Source organism: Euprymna scolopes, chromosome 1 (genome assembly GCF_053919585.1).
Source record: "Euprymna scolopes isolate OS-2025 chromosome 1, ASM5391958v1, whole genome shotgun sequence".
Lineage (NCBI taxonomy): Eukaryota > Metazoa > Mollusca > Cephalopoda > Sepiida > Sepiolidae > Euprymna > Euprymna scolopes.
Window position 1 is genome coordinate 198,046,511 of NC_136482.1, and position 26,914 is coordinate 198,073,424.

Genomic DNA, 26,914 nt, shown 5'->3' on the forward strand with positions numbered 1-26,914 from the left:
TTTTTTTTTAAAACATATTTAAGTTTTTTGTTTTTTTGCAAACATTTAAGTTTTTTTTTTTTCAAACATATTTAAGTTTTTTTTTTCAAACATATTTAAGTTTTATTTTTTTTTTTTCAAACATATTTAAGTTTTTGTTTTTTTTTCAAACATATTTAAGTTTTATTTTTTTTTTCAAACATATTTAAGTTTTATTTTTTTTTTTTCAAACATATTTAAGTTTTTGTTTTTTTTTCAAACATATTTAAGTTTTATTTTTTTTTTCAAACATATTTAAGTTTTATTTTTTTTTTTCAAACATATTTAAGTTTTTTGGGGGTTTTTTTTTTCAAACATATTTAAGTTTTATTTTTTTTCAAACATATTTAAGTTTTTTTTTTTGCAAACATATTTAAGTTTTTTTTTTCAAACATATTTAAGTTTTTTTTTTCAAACATATTTAAGTTTTTTTTTCAAACATATTTAAGTTTTTTGTTTTTTTGCAAACATATTTAAGTTGTTTTTTTTTTCAAACATATTTAAGTTTTTTTTTTCAAACATATTTAAGTTTTTGTTTTTTTTTTCAAACATATTTAAGTTTTATTTTTTTTTTCAAACATATTTAAGTTTTATTTATTTTTTTCAAACATATTTAAGTTTTATTTTTTTTCAAACATATTTAAGTTTTTTTTTTGCAAACATATTTAAGTTTTTTTTTTCAAACATATTTAAGTTTTTTTTTCAAACATATTTAAGTTTTTTTTTCAAACATATTTAAGTTTTTTGGTTTTTTGCAAACATATTTAAGGTTTTTTTTTCAAACATATTTAAGTTTTTTTTTCAAACATATTTAAGTTTTTGTTTTTTTTCAAACATATTTAAGTTTTATTTTTTTTTTCAAACATATTTAAGTTTTTTTTTTTTTTTTCAAACATATTTAAGTTTTTTTGGGTTTTTTTTTTTCAAACATATTTAAGTTTTATTTTTTTTTTCAAACATATTTAAGTTTTATTTTTTTTTTCAAACATATTTAAGTTTGTTTTTTTTTGCAAACATATTTAAGTTTTTTTTTCAAACATATTTAAGTTTTTTTTTTCAAACATATTTAAGTTTTTTTTTTCAAACATATTTAAGTTTTTTTTTAAAACATATTTAAGTTTTTTGTTTTTTTGCAAACATTTAAGTTTGTTTTTTTTCAAACATATTTAAGTTTTTTTTTTCAAACATATTTAAGTTTTATTTTTTTTTTTCAAACATATTTAAGTTTTTGTTTTTTTTTCAAACATATTTAAGTTTTATTTTTTTTTTCAAACATATTTAAGTTTTATTTTTTTTTTTTTCAAACATATTTAAGTTTTTGTTTTTTTTTCAAACATATTTAAGTTTTATTTTTTTTTTCAAACATATTTAAGTTTTATTTTTTTTTTTCAAACATATTTAAGTTTTTTTGGGGGTTTTTTTTTCAAACATATTTAAGTTTTATTTTTTTTCAAACATATTTAAGTTTTTTTTTTTGCAAACATATTTAAGTTTTTTTTTTCAAACATATTTAAGTTTTTTTTTTCAAACATATTTAAGTTTTTTTTTTTTCAAACATATTTAAGTTTGTTTTTTTTCAAACATATTTAAGTTTTTTTTTTTCAAACATATTTAAGTTTGTTTTTTTTCAAACATATTTAAGTTTTTTTTTTTCAAACATATTTAAGTTTTTTTTTTTTCAAACATATTTAAGTTTTTTTTTTCAAACATATTTAAGTTTTTTTTTCAAACATATTTAAGTTTTTTGTTTTTTTGCAAACATATTTAAGTTGTTTTTTTTTTCAAACATATTTAAGTTTTTTTTTTCAAACATATTTAAGTTTTTGTTTTTTTTTTCAAACATATTTAAGTTTTATTTTTTTTTTCAAACATATTTAAGTTTTATTTATTTTTTTCAAACATATTTAAGTTTTATTTTTTTTCAAACATATTTAAGTTTTTTTTTTGCAAACATATTTAAGTTTTTTTTTTCAAACATATTTAAGTTTTTTTTTCAAACATATTTAAGTTTTTTTTTCAAACATATTTAAGTTTTTTGGTTTTTTGCAAACATATTTAAGGTTTTTTTTTCAAACATATTTAAGTTTTTTTTTCAAACATATTTAAGTTTTTGTTTTTTTTCAAACATATTTAAGTTTTATTTTTTTTTTCAAACATATTTAAGTTTTTTTTTTTTTTTCAAACATATTTAAGTTTTTTTGGGTTTTTTTTTTTTCAAACATATTTAAGTTTTATTTTTTTTTTCAAACATATTTAAGTTTTATTTTTTTTTTCAAACATATTTAAGTTTGTTTTTTTTTGCAAACATATTTAAGTTTTTTTTTTCAAACATATTTAAGTTTTTTTTTTCAAACATATTTAAGTTTTTTTTTCAAACATATTTAAGTTTTTTGTTTTTTTGCAAACATATTTAAGTTGTTTTTTTTTTTCAAACATATTTAAGTTTTATTTTTTTTTTCAAACATATTTAAGTTTTATTTTTTTTTTTCAAACATATTTAAGTTTTTGTTTTTTTTTTCAAACATATTTAAGTTTTATTTTTTTTTTCAAACATATTTAAGTTTTTGTTTTTTTTTCAAACATATTTAAGTTTTATTTTTTTTTTCAAACATATTTAAGTTTTATTTTTTTTTTTCAAACATATTTAAGTTTTTGTTTTTTTTTCAAACATATTTAAGTTTTATTTTTTTTTTCAAACATATTTAAGTTTTATTTTTTTTTTTCAAACATATTTAAGTTTTTTTTGGGTTTTTTTTTTTCAAACATATTTAAGTTTTATTTTTTTTCAAACATATTTAAGTTTTTTTTTTGCAAACATATTTAAGTTTTTTTTTTCAAACATATTTAAGTTTTTTTTTTCAAACATATTTAAGTTTTTTTTTCAAACATATTTAAGTTTTTTGTTTTTTTGCAAACATATTTAAGTTGTTTTTTTTTCAAACATATTTAAGTTTTTTTTTTCAAACATATTTAAGTTTTTTTTTTCAAACATATTTAAGTTTTTTTTTCAAACATATTTAAGTTTTTTTTTCAAACATATTTAAGTTTTTTGTTTTTTTGCAAACATATTTAAGTTGTTTTTTTTTCAAACATATTTAAGTTTTTTTTTTCAAACATATTTAAGTTTTTTTTTTTTTTTTCAAACATATTTAAGTTTTTTTTTTCAAACATATTTAAGTTTTTTTTTTCAAACATATTTAAGTTTTTTTTTTTCAAACATATTTAAGTTTTTTGTTTTTTTGCAAACATATTTAAGTTGTTTTTTTTTCAAACATATTTAAGTTTTTTTTTTCAAACATATTTAAGTTTTTTTTTTTTTTTCAAACATATTTAAGTTTTATTTTTTTTTTTTCAAACATATTTAAGTTTTTTTGGGTTTTTTTTTTTTTTTTCAAACATATTTAATTTTGGGTTTTTTTTTTTTTCAAACATATTTAATTTTGGGTTTTTTTTTTTTTTTTCAAACATATTTAATTTTGGGTTTTTTTTTTTTTTTCAAACATATTTAAGTTTGGGGGTTTTTTTTTTTTCAAACATATTTAATTTTGGGGTTTGTTTTTTTTTTCAAACATATTTAAGTTTGGGTTTTTTTTTTTTTTTCAAACATATTTAATTTTGGGTTTTTTTTTTTTTTTTCAAACATATTTAATTTTGGGTTTTTTTTTTTTTTTTCAAACATATTTAAGTTTGGGTTTTTTTTTTTTTTTCAAACATATTTAAGTTTGGGGGTTTTTTTTTTTTCAAACATATTTAAGTTTGGGTTTTTATTTTTTTCAAACATATTTAATTTTGGGGTTTTTTTTTTTTCAAACATATTTAATTTTGGGTTTTTTTTTTTTTTTCAAACATATTTAATTTTGGGTTTTTTTTTTTTTTTCAAACATATTTAAGTTTGGGGGTTTTTTTTTTCAAACATATTTAATTTTGGGTTTTTTTTTTTTTTTCAAACATATTTAAGTTTGGGTTTTTTTTTTTTTTTCAAACATATTTAATTTTGGGTTTTTTTTTTTTTTTTCAAACATATTTAATTTTGGGTTTTTTTTTTTTTTTCAAACATATTTAATTTTGGGTTTTTTTTTTTTTTTTTCAAACATATTTAAGTTTGGGGGTTTTTTTTTTTTCAAACATATTTAATTTTGGGTTTTTTTTTTTTTCAAACATATTTAATTTTGGGTTTTTTTTTTTTTTTTCAAACATATTTAATTTTGGGTTTGTTTTTTTTTCAAACATATTTAAGTTTGGGGGTTTTTTTTTTTTTCAAACATATTTAATTTTGGGTTTTTTTTTTTTTCAAACATATTTAAGTTTGGGGTTTTTTTTTTTTTTCAAACATATTTAATTTTGGGTTTTTTTTTTTTTTTTCAAACATATTTAATTTTGGGTTTTTTTTTTTTCAAACATATTTAAGTTTGGGGGTTTTTTTTTTTTCAAACATATTTAAGTTTGGGGTTTTTTTTTTTTTTCAAACATATTTAATTTTGGGTTTTTTTTTTTTTTTTTCAAACATATTTAAGTTTTATTTTGACAAACATTTACGTTTTGATGCCTGTTAATTTTCAAACATTTATGTTTTCTTTTTGTTTTTACGTTTGTTTTTTTTGTTTTTGTTTTTTTGTTTTGTTTTTTTTGTTTTTGTTTTTTTGCTTTTTTTTGTTTTGTTTTTTTTTGCAAGCATAAACTAAACGTTTTTGCTATATTTTTCTTTTAAACATATTTGTGGGTACAACCGTTTTTCCGTGAGTATTTTTTATGCTCTTATAAAAAAAAAATCAACGTTTTTTCTTTTATCTTTTTTATGGACCCCCCCTTTGTTTCTTAATTTTTCTGCACTTATTTTACCTTTTCCGCGAGTATATATATATATATATATATATATTTGAAAAAGGACATTGTAAAACCTGAATCTTACTTGAAACTGCTATTAAAAAATAGCGCGATACAATAAGTGCATAAGCAAACTTTTCAAAAAGAAAAATATTTCAAAAATATTTAGTTTATGCTTGCAAAAAAAAAAAAAAATGTTTGAAAATAAACAAGCAACAACACGTAAATGTTTGGAAAAATAAAACTTAAATATGTTTGCAAAAAAAAAACATGTTTAAAATTAAAATATAACAAAAACATTTATTTTTATTTCAAGGGTGCCATTATATATATTTTGTGCTTCCGTAACTGGGTAGACAAACAGTAACGCCACCTATAGTCAAACAGAGGAAACAGGCTCTCTCTTTCTTCACGATTACCTATATTTTTGTAAATAAACATATTTCAAAGAAAAAGAAGTCACTTTTCTTTCGTGTTAACATAAATTTTTGCATGTTTAAAATACAAAAGAATGCAAGTTTGGGACACTATCCGAAAAGGAAGTAGGTAGCGTGTCTCGGTCACCCGGACAAAATGAACTTTTTTTTTTAGCCCTGTGGTATTTTGTTTTGTCCTTCTTAAACTGTATATGAAAATATTGCAACAAATTAAATAATAATTCTATGCGTAATATTCATCAAAAAGATCGACAGTTTCGCCATTGTAAGTTTAAATTAGCTTGTCTTTAATTTTCTGCGAACTTGCTTTTCCGGTTGCCATCTTCAATTTACACTTGCATTAGCCAAACTGCTCTGGAAGTAATTAACAAATTTATAATCGTTTCTTTCTTGAAAGCAACTTATCAAACCAAAGGTAAGTATTGCTTGGATTTAATTGTTTTTATGGGTTCTTCTTTGATACAAGGACACGTCTGGACTATTATGGTTCTCTTTGATTTTTTATATAGAAATGAGACAATATCTCTAATTTGCATGTAAACGAAGACCGAACATTTATACAACCATCACCAATCGAATTATATATATATATATATATATATATATATATATATATATATATATATATATAGGCAGATTTGCCGTTTAGTTGTACGAATAGCCTCGAACAGTGTTATCAAAACAAGGAACACGTTGGGTTGACACCGGTATATAGCGCTTAATGTAAACAAAAGTGTGTTTATATTTACGTGATTATAGAAAATGTGTATTTCAGCGACGTAAATTATTTAACAGACAAAAATTTATAAGAATTATTTATTTTTATATAAAACACATTATTAGACGCTAAGGCTGAAATAAAACCCGAAAACATTTAATTTTTTTTTATTTTGTTCAACATTTTTTATAAGACAAAAAATGTACGACAATCGAAGAAGCTGCTATCTTGTTTTGAAATTGGCCTTAAGGCTTGCTAAATTTGCCCTTTTTACGCTCTTGCATGCATTTTGGTCGCCGTTTTTTTTTGGGGGGGGGGTCTTTTTCTAAATGTGCACTTCAAGTGCATAAATTATTGTTAAGACATTGGTGACCATTTTTTTTTTTTTTTTCATATTGCCATTCTTTTTTTTTCAAAATTATGTTTTTTTTATTTTTTTTTTTTTAAATAAAACATGGACACCAAAAATCGTGGTCTCATGAAAATATCCCCCCCCCCCAAAAAAAACAATAATTTGGAAAAAAAAAGAATGGTAATATGAAAATAAATTTGAAAAAATGGCCACCAATGTCTTAATAATAATTTACGTACTTGAAGTGAAAAAGAAACCCCAAAAACTGTGGCCAAAATCATGGTTCCATGCAAGAGCGTAAAAAGGCCAAATTTTCAAAACAAGTTGGTTACCTTGTACACTGTAGAAAATAACTACCTACCTGCCATGGCGGGTGGGATGATCGGAGGAAATGGTAGCTTTCTCGGGTTTGAATTACTGTAAACATAGATTCGAAAAAGTTGTCAAAAACCAAATATATAACAAATAAATGTTATCAAAGGCAAGATAAGTTACTTTTCTACCTAACTGGATATATTTTTTGTGTTTTTATTCAATGTAACATGTTCATTCAGCTCGAAAAACACGCAGTGTTTACCGATGTATTGGAAAATTCAAAATGGCGCCCAACACTCTCTTTAACATGGTAAGTTTGGGAAAAGGTGTTATAAATAATAAACTAGACAAAATACTATTAAAAAAACACTGAATATATGTCAACTTATGTCACGGTAACATGTAATGAGCGAATTTCTAGCAGTATTTTGTCTAGTTTATTATTTATAACATCTTTTCCTGAACTTACCGTGTTAAAGAGAGTGTCGGCCGCCATTTTGAATTTTCCAATACATCGGTAAACACTGTATGCTTTTCGAGCTGAATAAACATGTTACATTGAATAAAAACACGAAAAATATATCCAGTTAGGTAGAAAAGTAACTTATTCTGCTTTTGATAACATTTATTTGTTATATATTTGTTTTTTGACAACTTTTTCGAATCTATGTGTACAGTAATACAACCCCGCTTTCTCTAGTTCACCTTATATTAAGTTGGTTGACATGCATGAATGAATATACGAATGGCGTGTTCACGTGATTTCATCACCTACCCTACTTTTTTTTTCTTCTTTTAAAAGCGAGCGTATGCCGCATAGGTTTGTTTTTAAAAACTCCTTGACAGGTTTAGCGCATCTCTGTTTACCAGACCTTGGAGATACATCTAGGTCACAACAAGTTGCCTTGTTGTGACATCACTTACTTCTACAGCTTATCTAATCAACACTTTGTCTAATAAAAAATGCTGAATAAAAAATAAAAATTTAATTTTTTCGGGTTTTATTTCAACCTTAGGGTCTAATAATGGGTTTTATATAAAAATAAATAATTTTTATAAATTTTTGTCTGTCAAATAATTTACGCCATTGAAATGCACATTTACTATGTAATCTATGTAATCCGATGCTTAAAATTTAATTTAAATTAACCACATTATTTAACAAACAAACAAAAAAATGCATTATTTCTTTTTTTTTTTTTTTGTTAAACAACGTATTATTTGTATTGTTCAATGTTAAAATTTTAAATTATAAAATAAAACACACTTAATCATTTTAAAACTTCATCTTTCATTATTTCTTTTTTATTTGTTAATGTGGGTACTCTAAAATAATTTTTACGTAAACAAACTTCTGTTTACATTCAGCATTATATACCGATGTCGACCTAACGTGCCCCTTTTTTATGACAGTGTTCGAGGCTATTTATACAACTAAATGGCAAATCTGCCTATATATATGTATATAGATATTATTTACGACGTCACCCAGCGTCATTTAACCCCTATAAAAAATGAAAATTTACTTTTTCTTTTTGCCTAATATGTTTAGATGGCCTTTTAAAATTATATGAAAGAAAAAAATTTTTTAAATAAAATAAAATTTTACATTTTAGACTAGGGAGGGATCACTTTCCTATATAAATTTAATATAAAATAATCACCCACTTCCTATATAAATTTAATATAAAATAATCACCCACTTCCTATATAAGTTTAATATAAAATAATCACCCACTTCCTATATAAGTTTAATATAAAATAATCACCCACTTCCTATATAAATTTAATATAAAATAATCACCCAGTTCTTGGCCACCTAGTGTTCAATGAAACATGTAACCCCTCACATGTATTCAAGTTTCGAATAGGGTGGTACAAAATAACACATTCAAATTTTTGGAGGCAGTGGGGAGTGGCGGTGGAGAGTATTAAATTTGAAACAAACTCACGATAAATTTCATTAAAATTCTTTTTGGTGGGGGGAGAATTAAATTTAAAACATAAAATAACACGACAAATTGAATTAATTTTAGTAAATGTGGCCCGGTAGACCAACATGCAAGTGCACATATTTTTACGGTGTGCACTTGCGCATACAACAATGACCACCACGTATAACATAAAGAATTACGTTGTTAATATCTGGAAAAATACTTACTTGCGGAAAAATTTAAATGCGATATTTATTTTCAGTACATCCGAAAGCAAGTTTTTTAAGGTAGGTTTGTGTTGGTCTGGCAGGCCACAATTACCAATTTTTTAATTTATTTATTTATTTATTCTTTCCTTCCAGATAAAAAATCATGTTTTATATTATTTATTTGTTTATTATTTTCCTCTTTTCAGTTGATTAAAAAAAATTAATTCCTCATTATCTTGTAATTTTATTGCATTGTTTCCCACCCACACGTGTTTTTTGCATGCAGCATAAACAAATATGGCCACCATGTACATCACTATATGAAACGTGGAAAATATACTTGCAATATCATGAAAGCTAGTTAGATGCGATATTCGTTTTCAGCACATCCCGTAACCATAGAAAACAAGTTTTTAAAGGTAGATTGTTTGTTAGTCTACCAGGCTACATTTACCAAAAATTAATTCCAAAAAAGATTTAATAAAATCTATCGTTATTTTATGCTTCTAATGTAATTCTCCTTCCTTCGCCCTGCTGCCAAAAAACAATTTGATTTTCTCATGTTTTGTTGCCCTCTCAATCACTAAACTTGAAAAAATGTATCGTTGAACACTAAATGGCCAAGAAGTGGGTGCTCATTTTACAGTCAATTTATATAGGAAAATGATCCTCCACTCTAAAATGTAAAATTTTATTTTTTCCCCAAAATGTCTTTTTTCGTATTATTTTTAAAGTCGTTCAAATATATTAGGCAAAAAAAAGTAGATTTTCATTTTTTTAGGGGTTGAATGACGCTGGGTCACATAATAAAATACCTGTATATATTTCTCTCAGGACAATTGCTATTGGAAATTGTTGCACATGCGTAATTTGGTTATTATGTACATTAAGTTTTAATCTAATGACTGAAAATATATGCAAAACATTTACTAATAAAAAGTTTGTGATTAAGTATTATATCAAGGTAATTTGGTAGTTTAACTCATTGTATTTTCAGTTATAAAGATCTAAAAGTCAAATAATGTTGTGATTGAATGATGAACAGTTTTGATTTGTTTTTAGTATTGACTTTAAAAAACGTGTGAGATTTGATTTTTTTTTTTTTCAATGTTAAAAATATAGGTACTTATGTTGTTTAATCAAGACATTAAAAAATGAAAATATTGTACGTACCCGTTATGGAATTAAGTTCTCATAAAAAAAAAATTTCACTTAATTTGATCAAGTAGTTTTTTTTTATGGACAAATTTGTTATGACAACAATGTTGATGTAATGTTCTGACTTAATTATGAAGAATTTATTATTATTTAATATTGTAACATATTGCTTTTTTCATTAGCCGACAATGCTCGCAAGTGAAAAACTGAGTTATCTCCCCATGGCCTGCTCCCCCTCCCTTCCTCGTAATCTAAAAATTCAAAGATGGCTGCTTCTGTTCGCTGTCAAGACAAATTGTTTTTCTGCTGTAAAAAAAATTAAGTGAATTTGAATATTTTCCTTCTTTTTTTTTTTTTTTGATTAAACAGCATAAGTACCAAAATATATATAAAGAAAGTTAGAATTTGATAATATGATTTTACCAATAAAGAATCAAAAAAATGAACTATTGTAAAACAGCACTATTCTTGCACTGAAAATTGTGGAAAATACGTAATTTGGTTATTATGTACATTAAGTTTTAATCTAATGGCTGAAAATATATGCAAAACATTTACTAATAAAAAGTCTGTGATCAAGTATTATATAAAATTAATATCAAGGTAATTTGTCAGTTTAACTCATTGTACTTTTCAGTTATGAAGATCAAAAAGTACACATTAAGTTTTAATTTAATATGCAAAATATTTACTAACAAAAAATATGTGATTAATCATAATATTAAGGTAATTTGGCAGTTTATCTCATACTTTTCAGTTATGGTCATCGAAAAATCAAATAACGCAGTAACTGAATGACCATTGTAACAATTTTGACTTGTTTATTTTTCAGTATTGACTTTAAAAAACGTGTGAGATTTGATTTTTTTTAATGTTAAAAATATAAAGAAAATTAGAATTTCATAAACATTCGAAAATTCTTGTCTTTTTACTATGTAAAAACATGGTTAATTGATTTATGCTTTTACAGAATTATTTTCAAACATCTGAACAATATATACCATACCATTCAACAGTAGATCCTGACCTTTAAAGAAATCACCTCTAATGTTAAATCATTTTTGAATAACAGGTAACTATATGAATTTGTAAAAATGTTTACTTATTATTATTTCTTTAATTTTGTATTGCAATTGCATGGATATATTTTATTATTTTAAAATGTAGATTTCTTTAAAATCAGTAAATTTAAACACCACAATCTTTGAACGTTCCACTCATCAATTAATACAGTTTCTCCTACTTTTAAATAAGAATACTCAAGAATTTGAATGAAATAAAAAAAAATAGTTCACAGGTCTTTGAAATAAGTATAATATGAAATTCAAAAATTAAAATTGTGCTATAAAATGTTCAGAGATTTCTATGTATTGATTTTTTATTTTTAAAAAATCTCTTTTAAATTATATAAAAATTTGGATCCAATGTATTTGTAATTTGTAATTCAAATGTCTTTAATTTTTTAAATGACACATTCTTCTCAAATAATTGTAAAATCCAATTACAAAATTACATGAATGAAGAATATTTTATTGACTAAACATAAGATTTATTTTATGATTTTTCTTTTAATACTTTAGTTATATGTTTTTATCTTAAACAGAACACAAAATATAATGAAAATTATTAAAAAAAAATAAATGTAATTACTATAGAAAAAATATATAAAAAAGTAGAACAATAACATTCAACAAATAAGATTAAAAATGTTAAAATGATTATTTAATTAAACATATAAGAACAGAATAATTTTTGTAAATATAGAAAATATTTAAAAATGTTTATAGGCATTAAAAAAATAAATGTAAAAAATATATGCGTTAAAAAAAATAAATGTAAAAAATATAGGCGTTAAAAAATAAATATCAAAAATAAAAGAAGACAAGCGGAGAAATAACAAGAGGAATAATTTAAGAATTACATTGACACAAATATTAATTTCTGAGAAAATATTCCACTTATACATTCAAACACAATATAGGCTTTCTTTTCTCTTGAAAGTAAAATGCAAAATTGAATTACTACAGATATATTAATTTATAACATCAATAGGAAAATTACCCAATATTCACATTGAAGTAATATAGAATTGTTTTAGATTTAAGAATCGTTTGGTATTTGGTAATAAAAATTGTACTCTGCTGATGTCTTTACCAATTTTATTCTGATATCTCGGTACATATATGCGTAAGAGGTTAGAATTTACTGATTGTTGATTTGGTTGACTGTATTTTGAAGAGAGGGAGGGATCATTGTCATATGTTCTTTGAAATACTCGTAAAACACTTGGATGCAAAATTGCTTTGATAGGAAAGCTTAGACAGTTTGTGACTTATTAGATTTCTTGAGTAGAAAGCCATCCATCTCCTCCCAAGAGCAATGTGACATATACATCTTTGCTAAGTCTACCCCTAAAAGATGAATATAAATGGCTGCAGAAGGTCAGCCTCACACAGGAAGTAGGTGATGAGGTTAACATCAGTTGGTCATCCCACCATGCAGAGAAGAAGCGAAGTCTTGAGTTTGAAGTGAGCATAACTTCACTGTTGCCCCTTCTACGTGATGAGGTTCATTCTGTTGCTACGGTAACACATTATATGGACAAAGTCAAGGATGCTATTTCTCACCTCAATCCAAACCAGGTTCCTGTGAAAACTGCAGACCAGCCAATTTACGCTCTTGCTAAACAAGTTCAGTGGCACTGGCCTGACTCATATGGCAAGGACAGGTTTGTGGTAATGTTTGGTGGCCTCCACATAGATATGGCTGCATTCAGATCACTTGGGACCTTGCTCCAGAATAGCGGATGGACAGGTGAAGGCTGGGGTGGCTTTCTCTGGAACTGCAGACTCGTTTCTTTCTGTATCCAGTGTCACAAAAACACACCATATGCATGAGGTCACATCATGCTGTCTCTATATATTTCAAAAGGAAGCATATAACTATCACTCTGCAGAAGAAAACAGTCCTGGATTTTCACGGTTGGTGTGACACACAGAAAAGAAAGCTTTCAGTTTCAGTTCTGGGAGATTGTTCTGTCAATGTTGGTTGTGTTCTCGTTGGTTAGATTTGTCAGAGAGACTAACTTCAGCTTGAACTGTCAAACACTCTCTGCTCTGATCTCCTTCTTTGTCAACAACAATGCCAACTATGCTCGATGGCTGGCTATCCACCTCAGAAATATAGTATCCTTGGAACAAACTCATCCTGTGGTGTTCCGTAAATCCCAACTTGGAACGTTTGTGGTCCATAAGACTCAGCGGGAGTTTTCTGTTATAGCCATTGACCATGCCCATAATGCAGTGGTTAAAGGTGATGGTGGTGCCATTGGCATTACTGAGGATCCATCTGCACTGAGGTGATGGATGGTGTCTGGACCAGAGGTTAGCAGGCTGGTTCACCAATATGAGTTGGCTTCCCAGGCAAAATTAGGGAATGAGGATATCAGGCATCATGTGCAGACTAGCCAGTCTCAGAAGTCCTTCTCTGACAAGGGCAATAAGTTGTTTAGTGCAATGAGGGATCAAGGCAAAAGGTCTTGTCAAACAAATCCATCAACTTTGAAGGTCTTACAATCATAAAGAAGCTAACTCCAGGATTTTCACACACACAGTTCATGCAGCCAAACAGAAGACAAAGTCTGTTGATCAAGGCATGTGACACAGACAACCTTGTCATAGTAGTTGGTGTCCTACGAGTCTTCAGAATTTGGCTTAGAAATGATTTGGCTAAAATTCGGCCAGACACAGTCCATTAGATGGTTCCCAATTCATAACTTGGCAATGAAGCTCGGCCAAGAGAAATGTTGTGGCATGCTCTTCTTTCATGCCTTCACTGGTTGTGACGTAGGCTCAGCCTTTCGAGGTAGAAAAAAGACAACTGTATGGCAAACATGGGCAGTTTGTCCTGAAGTGGGCCCACTGTTCAGCAAACTATAGAGGATGTTGATCTCAACATTCTCGAGAAATTTGTTGTATGACAAACACAGCAACACTACCAAGGTTGAGGAATGACTGCAGTAGTTGCTCGGAAGCAAAGATCCTATGACTCCATTCCATCAACTAGTTCATCTCTCGTTCAGCATGTTAGATGGTCTGCATTCCAAGCTGCTTGCATATGGGGTCAGTCAACAGAATGTACAATGCAACTTCCTGGCAACTTGGACTGGCAAAAAAGGTGAAACCTAGGAAGTTCTCTGGTCAACCCTCCCACCTATTGCTCAGTCCTGCCAGCAGCTGACAAAATGTTGTTGCACGGGTGAATGTCAGGAATCATGCAAATGTTATTGCTACACCCTAAAGTGCACGACCAAGCTGTAACGAAATACAGATAGCAGCCAGGGAACAGTATCTATTCTTAATCTTATATCCTCGGATATAAATTTAAATCATAACGGAGTCAAGTGTTAGCTCCAGGAAGGAGCCCCTTGATCTCTCAAAACTTACTGAAGTAAAATACAAAAAAAAGATATGTAGTTATAAATGCAAACAGTAAAACAATGATTCGGGTTAAATTCAAGAAAGTAATTTCAGTCTGTTTTAGTATATTGTGCTTCTGTCACAGTAATTTGAGATACCACATCGGTAACTTCACTGATATAGTGCTAGTTCATATAATTGTCATCATATAATGTTTAATGATATTGAAATTTTGATTGCATAATTCGAGTCCTTGTGTCAGAAACCACATATTTTGATGTACAGATCATCAAAATATCATTACTTTGACAATATTTAGTGCAAATACTGTTTCGTACTGGTATAAATGGTGACCATTTTTACAAATGGCGGCCGTTTTGTTTTTGAAGATGGCTAATGTGCTTTTCTGAAAGGGAGTTCTCTGTGCCAATTTTGATGCTTGTATCACCAAGTGAAAGATTGTTTCAGCAATCTGCCCCACTATTGGGTGAGGGCTGGCAACAGGAATTCCTCCCTGGCATTCTCCTCAAGCTTCTAACCCGCATTTGAGAGCTACTCTTGGTTGACCCCTTCCTCTCTTTGTTGAGAAGTTTGTTTCCTACCGGGGCACACTGTCTTTGCAAGTGTCTTTCCATAGTGCCAACATTAACTTGTTGGACAGTTTCTGGCCATATGATCCATTTGATTGTATTTCCAACAACGCAGGGGTCTTGTCTTCACTAGGGTCGCCTGCCCCTTCATGCTGTGGCGACCCTTTGTTGTTTCCCAGAGGCTTTGTTTTTTGAGTTTGAGCTGCCACGATGAAGTTAATTCACTTGAACCTAAGTAATGTAGTTGATTTTTTATTTTTAGATAATTGTTATTTTATCAACTTGCCTGTAAAAGATGCTTAAAACTGTTTGAATTATGCAAATACCATCAGTAGTTCAGTTATAAGAATTTTAAGTGCCAAAATTTAGGCTTTTCTGTGGACATTTTTCTTTAGAAAAAGTGGGCTAAATCACGAACCGTAACATTTCAAGAAATTCGGTAATTTCACCACCATTTATTTATTTTTCAGCTATTCTCATGAAACCTGGCCCTCTTATGTAAAATTATGTGCTATTTCTGATTATGCAGTCAAATCTGATGTATCTCTTTACCATAAGCCATGAATTATGAATGAAGATGTATAAATTTCAAATTTTTTTAAACTTGCGCATGGTATCGTACAGTTGGTGTCTATTCATGAATAAAACTAAATATTATTGTTGTATTTAAATATAGTTTTATTGAGATTAGGCATTTTCCTGCCTCCTCACCAAAGGAGAGCTTAATCTGGGTGTAACCATTGAATGCCAAAGAGCATTCATGCCCGATATTTACTACTCCCCTCAAAGAAAAAAAAATTGAGTAGATATGAATTAATTTCAGAAATAAATCGAAGAAAATTTTTCATATAGATTTTGGATTTCTGAAAAGGATAGAAATTTCCATAATCGACCAGAACTTATGCATTTTGGGACCAGTCCAATTTTCAATTTTGTAAATCCTCTCTATCTGGCCCAAAATAAACCCCTATTTTCTGAGATGCAACCATAAATCGTACTCTACATGAATCCTCGATGTAGCTTTCACAGTACCAGCATACCAGGAATTCTGATAAGCAACAACTATATATTCAGAAGTTGATGGTAATTTTTGTCATTTATATTCTGTTGTTTTACTAAAAATTCAACTATGTAAACAAAGAAATAAAACGGTAATTTTTTACCTTGTTTCCATTTTAACATTTAGAATGATTTCCTTTATAGGTTTTAGGGTATGCTGAAAACGAATATCGCATTTAAATTTTTTGCAAATAAGTAGTTTTCCGGATATTAAGCAATGTCATTTCTTATGTTATCGCTGGTGGCCATCTTGGTACATGTGAGCACGCAAATATAACCTGTAGTCATTTAAAAGAAAAATGTTAAGGTGGAAACAAAGTAAAAATGCATCACAATGAAATTCTTTATCCAACCACCTAATTATTATTATTATTATTATTATTATTATTATTATTATTATTTTATTATTATTATTATTTTATTATTATTATTATTATTATTATTATTATTATTATTTAGATATCCTCACTCAGGTTTGTTTTACAGATTCGAAAACATGGTCTTAACAATGAGTTAAAAATAAATTCAAGTTTCATGATATACTTTATTTAATTGTTAGGTGAAAGTACAGAATAGTTAACAAAATACCCTTCCTTCCCCATGTTAAGAATTTTCTATTTTTTACTTAGTACATTTTGTTGTTTTTTAACGTTTTTAGTGCATGTGTACTAAAAGTGTTAAAAACAACAAAATAGTATTGTTTGGAAATCAAATTTGAAAAACTTTAAAATAATTTTTTTAAATGGACAAGCTCAAAATAAAAAAATTAAACTGATTTTTCTGCTTTCGTTTTGAAAGCTGAAAAAACAGTTTTTTTTATTTTTAAGAGAATACAACGAAACTCATTAATGCGCTAGGTGTGTCAGAAACTTTGTGAAAAATATCGAATAATTCGACCCCCTATCTTTCCAAGCTTATAACTATTCGAAAAATGTAATTCAAACCCTAATTTTTTTTTCAATTAAAGGTGTAAGGACCAAGGTTTCATTTAAAAGAAAAACAATGTGATATTAAAAAAAAGGTTTAAAACTTACAGATAAATTTCTAAAAAAAAAAACACTACATTTTTTTTGTTTTAAATTTGAATATATTATTTATTGATATTTTATCTTCAATTTGTGATATATAAAACTTTGGTGAGCAAATTAATTATTTACTTTTTAATAGACATTTCAAAATGGGGGGCGTGAAATTTAAAAAAAAAACGTTTGTCTAAAATATTATATTCGATTTATTGGAAAGAGCATAAAATTTCACATTGACCCTGAAAATATCGTAAAAATAGAATCAATAGAAAAATTTTGATAGATTTTTAAAGTTTAAAAGTTGAAAAATACTGAACTCGTAAAATTCAATTGATTTCATTACTGTTTTTTAAAAATAAAAAAATTATATTTCTATTACTTTTTATACAACTTTAATAATTTATTTTGGAAGTATAATCAATAAAGAAAATAAACAATCCACTTTTAAAAGAGAAATTACGAGTTTTATATATTTGTAGTTTCGTGTTAGGGGTGTCAAAAATTCCTACAAAAATTCTGATACACCTATTAATGCGCTGACTTTAGTCAGCTGACCGCATAGCAAGCCTTTTACCTCCATTAAGTGGATTTGAATTTATATAAAAGATAACATTTTAAAGAAACTTCTGCACAATTAATAATTATCAAATATATACATATTATACATGAAAATAATTCTGAAACTATTATCTACATGAAAATGGATATATACCGATTTCTTATGAATTTTGAAATATTCTTCAACTTTGCTCGGTCGTAAGTTTGCTTCCTGTTGTCGTACAAATGTAAATCAAAGTCCAAAAGAGATGGACGTCTTTGTTTATGTAGCCTGTAAAATTTCAGCCATATACAATCAAATTTGACCCCATGCATATGTATCCAAACGTAACGGTTTCTATTTTTGCTGTTGTCATTTTTAACCATTTTTTCATTTTTAACTTGGAGCATAAAAAACTTGAACGCATAAAAGAAAAATAAATTAACATTTTTTTTTTATTCAATTTTCATCTCAAACAAGGCACAGTGTCACTTTGAAGTAGGGGACTACTATTAGGGACATAATTTGCAGGGGCATTATGAAGGGAGATGAGTAGCAGATGTTTATTCACAGTACACTTGAACTTCTGCATATCAGTATAGTTGGGAAAGCAGAGTCCTGGAAGACTTGCAGTTCTGGAGAAGAAGATATTGGAGTAAAGGGCTTTCTTACACCTAGGGATCTCTGCTGTAAAGAGACTTAGTTACTTGTCGGATTTGTTGGGGGTAGTCACGTTGAGGAAGCACAAGTGCTTGCAGTTCGTCAGAGTACTCACCATTAAAGTACTTGTAGAACAGGCAGAGGGATGCAACATTTCGTCGATGGGACAGAGGCTGAAGCCTAGATGACAGTTCAGGACCTATCAGGTTGGCGACTCTCTTTTGAACCCTGTCCAGGAGTGAGAGACAAGCAGCAGATGCACCAGCCCAAATGTAACAACAATACTCCATAAATGGGCGAATCGTGGCCTTGTAGAGGTACAGGATACTTTCAGGCGTAAGTAATTTTTTAGCGCAGTAGAGAGAGCCCACCGTCTTTGCAGCAGCCTTGGCAATGCTCTCAATGTATCTATTCCAGTTCATGGTTCCTGTAAACGTTAGGCCGAGGAGTTTAAAAGAAGTACTTTCAGGCAATGTGTCCTTGGCCATTGCTATTGGTGGTATAGAAGGTTTCTTGTAGTTATTGAAGGAAACAAGCTTAGTCTTGACAGCAATGAATGTGACTATCCATTTTTGTCCCCATTCTACTACACATTGGAGGTCATCCTCTAGTGTTTCTGCCATTTCCTTAGACATGTGTTCATTTGTTTTCCCCTCATGCCTGTTATAGAGAGTGATGTCATCGGCAAATATACCCATCTCTGAAACAATTTTATCAGGGAGGTCATTTATGAATATCAGGAATAATAAAGGTCCAAGGATAGGTCCCTGAGGTACTCCCGCATTTATATCATATTGTTTAAATGTACGATCGTCGAGGACAACTTGGATTTTTCTCTTACTTAAGAAGGATTTAATTACATTATGTATTCTTCCAGTCATACCATATTATCTAATCTTCCTTAGAAGACCATCGTGCCATAGCGTGTAAAAGGCCTTAGATATATCAAGAGCTACCGCTCTACCCTCCCCTGTTTTTTCCAGTGAACGGTATATACGTTCAGAGACTACAGTTAAGATATCTGCTGTTGAACAGGCTTGCCTAAATCCATATTGTTTGTTGGTCAGGAGCTTAGCAGCTGTTGAGTGTTGGACTAGGGCTTGATAATCAAGGACTCAAATATTTTGGTGAAAAGCAGGATGAGGCTAATGGGGCGATAATTTAGTGGGTCAGTTCTTTTACCAGAATTCTTGAAAACTGGTACCATAGAAGCGGTTTTCCAGTAGTCGGGAAAGCAAGATTCATTAAGGCATTTATTGTAAAGTTTGGAGAGAACTGGAGCAACCTCAGCAGGGCATCTTTTTAATAGCACAGCCGGGATGAGATCTGGTCCACATGCTTTTGAAGTGTCTAGGTTTTTTATAATACCATGTACCTGAGAAGGAGTGATTTTCAAAACATCTAGTGTGGCATCTGTCCGCAAGGGAAAGTCATGGAGGGAGTGATGTGCCGGGTCCTGTGTGGAGTTTGAGGCAATTCGACTGGCAAGCAGATTAGCCTTGTTGGTTGCCGTGCAAGTAAGCTCATGATTGTTTGATAGTGGGGGAATCGTTGACTGCCCATTATTTACTACACTGTTGTAGATTTTCCAAAAATCACGGGTTCCTAATTTCTGTGCTTTGATGCGTTTTCTGGTGGTTTCAGTGTAATCCGTCTTAGCTGTTGCTATTACTCTCTTACAATTATTTCTAGCTTCTATATACTTCTGTCTGTTTGAACTGGACTTACGTCGGTTGAATCTGCGAAACGCATGCTGCCTTTGAGCAATGGCAGCTGAACAAGCAAAAGTAAACCATTGGGGAGAGTGGGGCTTGCTATAGAATTTTTGTGTGGGAACATGTGCTTCAATTGCAGTTTTGAACCATTCAGTGGTCTCATTTGCACACTGTTCCGCTGGAAGAGAAAAGATATTTCGCCATAGGACATCTCTGATGAGTTCCCTGATGGCTTCCCAGTCAGCCTTTTTGTAATACCTTGTTGTTTTGAGTAGTGGGTCTTCAGTTTTAGGGTGAGAATTTAGGGTGATTTCTACTGTTATCACAGCATGATCAGCATTCCCGAGTGGGCTGTGGGCATTTGTTGTACAATCATTGGGAACCGTTATCAGAAATGAATCTAGAAGTGAGGCATGTTGATCTTGCTGGTCTGGGAAACGTGTCGGAAATGTAACCAACTGAGATAGGGAATAGGATATAGAGAAGCTATGTGTTGCGCTACCAGCTACGTCTGTGTAATTAAAGAATCCAAGCCAGTTACTGTGGTGGACATTGAAGTCACCAAATACATGTATTTCTGCGCTAGTATCGAGGGAGAGTGCTTTATCTATGCTGTCAGAGACTTTGTTTATTAGGGTACAGTCCTGGGTTGAGGGAGAGTGGTAGAGAAAATACAAGTAGCTAATATTATGTTGCATATTTAGTCTGAAGCACATAACGGCCTGGTCGTCTGATTCTAGTTTTTTCTCTAGTCAGGGGGAGGGTGTTACAAATATAGACTCCAAGCCCAGGCATATTTCTGTCTGAGTCATTACGGCAGAGTGGGAGATAACCAAGCATGTAAAAGTGGTTAGAGGAAATATAGGAGTGAAGGTTAGTTTCACTTAATGCTAAGATATCCGGGGTGTTTACAAGAAGAAATGATTCAACATCATCTAAGTTAGTTCTAAGCCCGCAGATATTTGTAAATGCAAGCCTGAAGGGAGGAGGCATGTTGGTTTTCTTTCAGTTTGGTCCTTGTTTAATCGTAACGTTTGCTTCAGCTGTCATTTCATTTTATTTAATTTAAAAGTTGGGATGCTTATTCTATTCTCTTTCCAGACATGTAATTCTTTTAAAAATTAACCCAAAAATAAAAAAAGTTATGACTTGTTGAAACACATTATGTAATATTGCTGATGTCCACGAAAATACAGCATACGGTTGTAATGCTAAGCTTTGCTAAGGTTTTGTGACCAAACTCATAATTTTTGGCAAATTCAGGCCTAGCCCCCATGGTGACCCTCCCCTTTTGGTGGGATAGTCGTTGGCCCAGTGTGCATCATACTGGCAGGTGAAGCATACCAGCCCTGACTGCTCTGAGAATTCTTTTCATAATTACCATACTTAAGGTCCCAGACGTCTCCATTCAGTTTCAGTATGGCCTCCTTTTCCCAGTCTTCCTCTAGTTCTGCTTCTCTACAGGGTGGGACTTTCTAGCCACTCGCCATTTTCTCTGTCCATTGCAACACCATCATTTTATCCTCTTTTTTAATTATGTAATCACAACAAAACAACAAAAAGGTATCACTTTTAAATATTCACATTTTCACCCATGTTAAACGATAATGTAAAATCACTTCCAAATACAATTCACCAATCGATAATTTAAAGAAGTGTATTATTTTTTTCAGTGCCTGTGAATCGATTGGTACATATTTTTTCTTTCAAAAGTATATGTTAACTATTCTTCACCCTAAAATATGACTCCTGTCAATTGATAGTTATATATATAAATATATCCTTTCAAAAAAAAATGTCAACTATTTTTCACTTTAAAATATGTCTCCTGACACTATATTTTCAATTAAGTACTCATTCTCTCTCTTAATTCAGTGTCCTTTTTTTCAAAACACAACTTGTTATTAAAAACATAAATTTTCTTCTTTTTAAACACAACAAATGTTATTCGGTAGTTTAAAGGCATGAAATATTCTTCATTTTAATATATTACTACTGTAATATTTGTCATAATAAGGATTGTCAAAAAACCTATAAATGTCGTTATTTTAAATAAAATTAGTAAGTTGGAGCTGAGGTAAAAATTTATCGAAAAAAAGGTAAATGTCTGTTCATTGTCTGTAATAAAAAAAAAACAAATATATAAGTGTTTCCGTTGGCAATGTAATTTAGGGTATATGTGTAGTTTAGCAGCCTAAAAGCCACAAAAAATATAAAAAAACTACTTATGTTTATGTAAAACACAGTATTACACCGAAAGGCTGTAATACAAGGAGAAGAAATATCAGTAACTATTTATGTGATCATTTTGATTTGTTTAAATGTACGACAATCAAGGGCGGCATAGTGCTTTTAAAATTTAACTTTTCTAAGGATTGATAGATTGGCCTTCTTAAGACCAAATTTGGCCTTGTTATACTGTTTCATGGACACATTAAAATGCCAATCTGTCCAAGTTTGGAAAGGCTGATTGGTAAATTCCATATAGCACTGTTGAATGTCATAAATTAAGGCTAATATATACTACTGAAAAATGGATATAAATGGAAATTTTTCTGGGTGTATATCAGGACCCATTAACCGGTGTTGCTAAGAATGGCTTTCAGAATAGAGACACCAAACCCATTTTTTGCAGGGTTGTCAAAGTATTTTTCTGGGTGTATATCAGGCTTATGAGTGTAATAACAATATTGTAATAATGTGTAATAACAATATTGTAATAACGTGTAATAACATATTGTAATAATGTGTAATAAGTATAAATGAAAACGTTTTTCTAATTTGTTTGTCAACAAACGAAAAACAAACAAAAAATAGCATCTTCTAAGGATTTGAAGTGGTTGACACGATAAGTGACACAGTGGAAGCCTTGTTAATCGGCCACAGTATTAGCAAAAGTAAAAAACTAATCTAAGAAAAAACCTCAAGAGAACAAGCGTAAAGCATAACAAAGGCAAATTCCATCATGTAAGGGTTGAGAAATCACTCTGGAAACATAGAATAAGTAAGTATAAGCATTCGTTTATGTATATAAAAGTGTATTCTGAAACAGTAGAATTGGCTGGTTTCATCAAATCAGATTGGGGTGAATATTGAGGGGGGGAGAATTTATTATTTTTGAATCGAGTAAAAGAAAAATTGTGTTATGTGTATATAGCTTATAATCAATTATGATGAGTGCATAGGAAAATGTAGAAAAGGTCCAGGTGTTAACTGGTGACAGTGGGAGGACTAAATATGTATAGAGAAAAGTAGGGACTCTTTTCTCTATTGATGTTGCGATGTTGCTCCCAGGATGGAATGTAACATTTTATCATAACGACTGTGTCTAAAATGGCATTGTAAAATTACATAAAATAGTCTAGATATAATGAATTAGTATGCAGCATCTGTTATTGCATTACGATACTTTGGTCCTGCGTCCAAAATATTATATAGGAGATAAACGTTATTGCTGGAAAATTATCTTTCTTTATTTTGCAGAATATGCAGCTACAAGAAAAATACACATTGAATGAAGTTTAAAGCAAGAAACGAGAGAAAACATATCTATGTGAACTACAAGAGTTTTTCCTTCATCAAATCAAATTTATATATGTGTGAAAAATTTTAAAGTAATTTTTACACCTAAACAAAAAGAATATAAATCATGACACTAATTTTCATCTATAAAAATTGGACAGAAAATGTAAATGTTTCTTAATTCATTCTGTTGATTCTAAAACAGAACAATAAAAAAAACTACAGAGAAACAAATTGTATTGAAACATCCTAAATATTTTGATTTAAAATGAACTCTAATTCAGAAACTGAAAAGAAACCATATTCTTGTGAAGTATGTGGCTCTTCTTTTACACAGAAAAAAAATATGTTGCCGCATTTGCGAACACATACTGGAGAAAAACCATATTCTTGTGAAATATGTGGCTCTTCTTTTGTAAATAAACATCACATGCTGGAACATATGCGAACACATACTGGAGAGAAACCATATTCTTGCGAAATATGTGGCTCCTCTTTTACACAAAAAATTACTTTGTTGCGGCATATTCGAACACATACTGGAGAGAAACCATATTCTTGCGAAATATGTGGCTCCTCTTTTACACAAAAAATTACTTTGTTGCTGCATATTCGAACACATACTGGAGAGAAACCATATGCTTGTAAAATATGTGGCTCTTCTTTTACAACAAAACAAAGTATGTTACAACATATTCGGACACATACTGGAGAGAAACCATATTCTTGTAAAATATGTGGCTCTTCTTTTACAACAAAACAAAGTATGTTACAACATATTCGGACACATACTGGAGAGAAACCATATTCTTGTGAAATATGTGGTTTTTATTTTACATTTAAAACAAATATGTTGCAACATATGCGAACACATACTGGAGAAAAACAATATTCTTGTGAAATATGTGGTTCTTCTTTTACAAGGAAACAACATATGTTGCGACATATGCGAACACATACTGAAGAGAAACCATATTCTTGTGAAGTATGTGGCTCTTCTTTTACACAGAAACAACATATGTTGCGACATATGCGACTGCATACTGGAGAGAAACCATATTGTTGTGACGTATGTGGTTGTTCTTATACACGGAAACAAAATTTGGTCCTTCATATGCGTACACATAGTACTTAGAAACCATATCCTTGTTAAGTACATTTATGCATAAAGATATTATGCTACATAGTTGAAGGGATATTTGAGAATAACTGTATTATTATTTTGAAATATTTGCTAGTCTTTTACGCAAAAACAAAATTTGATCTTCAATATGTGAACACATACTGGATAGAAACACTGTCCTCAAGTGTCTAAGGTCTCTCTGTTCAGGGGTTTGTCAGAACAATCTGGCATGAGGATACTTTTTCCATAGAAGTAAACCCTGACCAAATATTCAAAATCACATTTTGTATTCGCTGCCCAAATAATATCTCATCACTATGACTAACATTAGCTTTTCCGAGGAATGGTGCACCTTCTCCAAGTGATGTTACCTCAAGTAATAGCACGAAGCTGGAAACTCCACCAGACTAGATGAATTCTTGTCCTGGAATCCAGTAAGACCAAGAGACCAAAATTAAATATATACTACAACATATGAAAATGGTTAATTGGGGAGAGGAAAATTGTTCTCAATTTCTTTACTAACTCTATGTTTGAGAGATAAAGAACTTAAATGGAACATTCGAATATCTATGTATCTCATATAGACTTCAAGTGGACCCCTTGACTTCTGAGAACTTCGACTGAAGTAAAATAAAACAAAGTGAAGAGAGAAACCATATTCTTGTGAGCTATGTTCCTCATCTTTTACAACAAAAAAACATGTTACATATGCGAACACATAATCAAGATAATTCATATTCTTGCTGAGTATGTGGCTTTTCTTCTGCAAAGAAAAATGATTTAATGACACATGCGAACACATAGTGGAGAGAAACTTGAATGCCTACTAGACACGATTCTTAGATGTATTCGGTCTCTCTTTATAGGGGTTTGTCAGAGCAAAGACCCTTATATAAGGATACTTCTAACAGGAAATAAACCCTAAGCAAATTTTCAAAAAAGACAAAATAAATAAAAGTATAAACAAAAGAAAGTACTAGCAGGCCGGCACCCAGGATAAAAAGGGCCCCTCAATTCGTTTTTTAGCCCCAGGTTGTGGGCCCCAGGTAGGGGGGGGGCCCAGGTTGTGGGCCCCTTGATTTCTGAGAATTTCGATTGAAGTAAAATAAAACAAAAAAGATGGAAACCATATTTTTATGAAGTATTTGGTTCTTTTACGCATATTGCAACATATGTAAATGCATCTGAGAACTTTGAAGTAAAATGAAACAGTGAGAGTAACTATATTGTTGTGATGTATGTGGCATGCTTGATTGATTGTGGATTATGTGGAGGAAGTGTTGATTCATTGGTATGTATGTACAAGTTTTGCTGCATCAGCGAGCCCATTAATTAAAGGGTTTTGTTGTAATTAATGTGGCACCTTTTTTACATATAAACAAAGTATGTTACGACATATGCGAACACATACTAAAAAGAATGTCACAACATATGTGAATGAAAAAGCCAGATCATTATTAAATATTTGTGGTTTCTTTAAGACATCTAATATGTTGCATGCAAACAAAATTATATTGCTTTAAAGTATTTCGTTTATTACACAGATGTTTAAAGTGTAGCTTGTGTATGATACATTTTATTTGTTTGAAACCAAAATGTTTTGAAGTATGTTTCTGTTTTGCAATAAAAAAAATCATGCTAAAAACAACATAATATTGTAATGTATCTGTTCTATCAAGCAGAAACAAAGTTGGTTACAAGTACTGAGAAATAATGATCAGTAATCATAGGCGCCACTTGAAAAAGAATTTCAAAATTACCTGCAGAATAATTAAGCAGAATGGTACAACTAAAAATATAAACCGTTTCGATTTTAGCCGTTGAGAATTAGCAACTAGAGTTTTACTATTCCATGGAAAATACACCCAAAAGCTTCATTGATGTAATTAAATAAAAATGCCAAGAGTAAAAAGCGGTTAAGAAAAGTTTAATAGACGTATTAAGAGAAGATAATACATATGTATTAATAATAAAGAATAGACGTGTTTTAATAAAAAAAAGAGATTACAGCATCAGACGTTGAACAGAATAAAACAAGGTTTCTTTACTCAAGGTTTTCATAAATTTATGAGCTAGAATATTTTTAAATGCAGCGATATACTGTGAACTTTAAAATACCTCTGCAGATTAAAATTAAAAAATTGTGTGTGAATGCATAATAAATCGTATTGTTTAAAATAAAGAGGGAGAAACTGGAATCGAATATTTTATAAAAATTTGATTGAATAACAATTCAAGCAATGCCTGGTGGATCCATGTTTGTGCACTCAAATTTTAAGCAATGAACTACGGATTT

The 26,914-nt window shown here is 29.2% G+C and overlaps 1 long non-coding RNA gene across 1 annotated transcript; it reads left to right on the forward strand.

The window, feature by feature from the left end:
• The first annotated feature begins 5,564 nt into the window (after window positions 1-5,564).
• LOC145279160 (uncharacterized) lies at window positions 5,565-26,264 on the forward strand. Its single transcript, XR_013868395.1, has 3 exons — window positions 5,565-5,694; window positions 10,936-11,037; window positions 23,454-26,264. It is a non-coding gene; the product is annotated as an uncharacterized LOC145279160 (long non-coding RNA).
• Window positions 26,265-26,914: the final 650 nt, after the last annotated feature.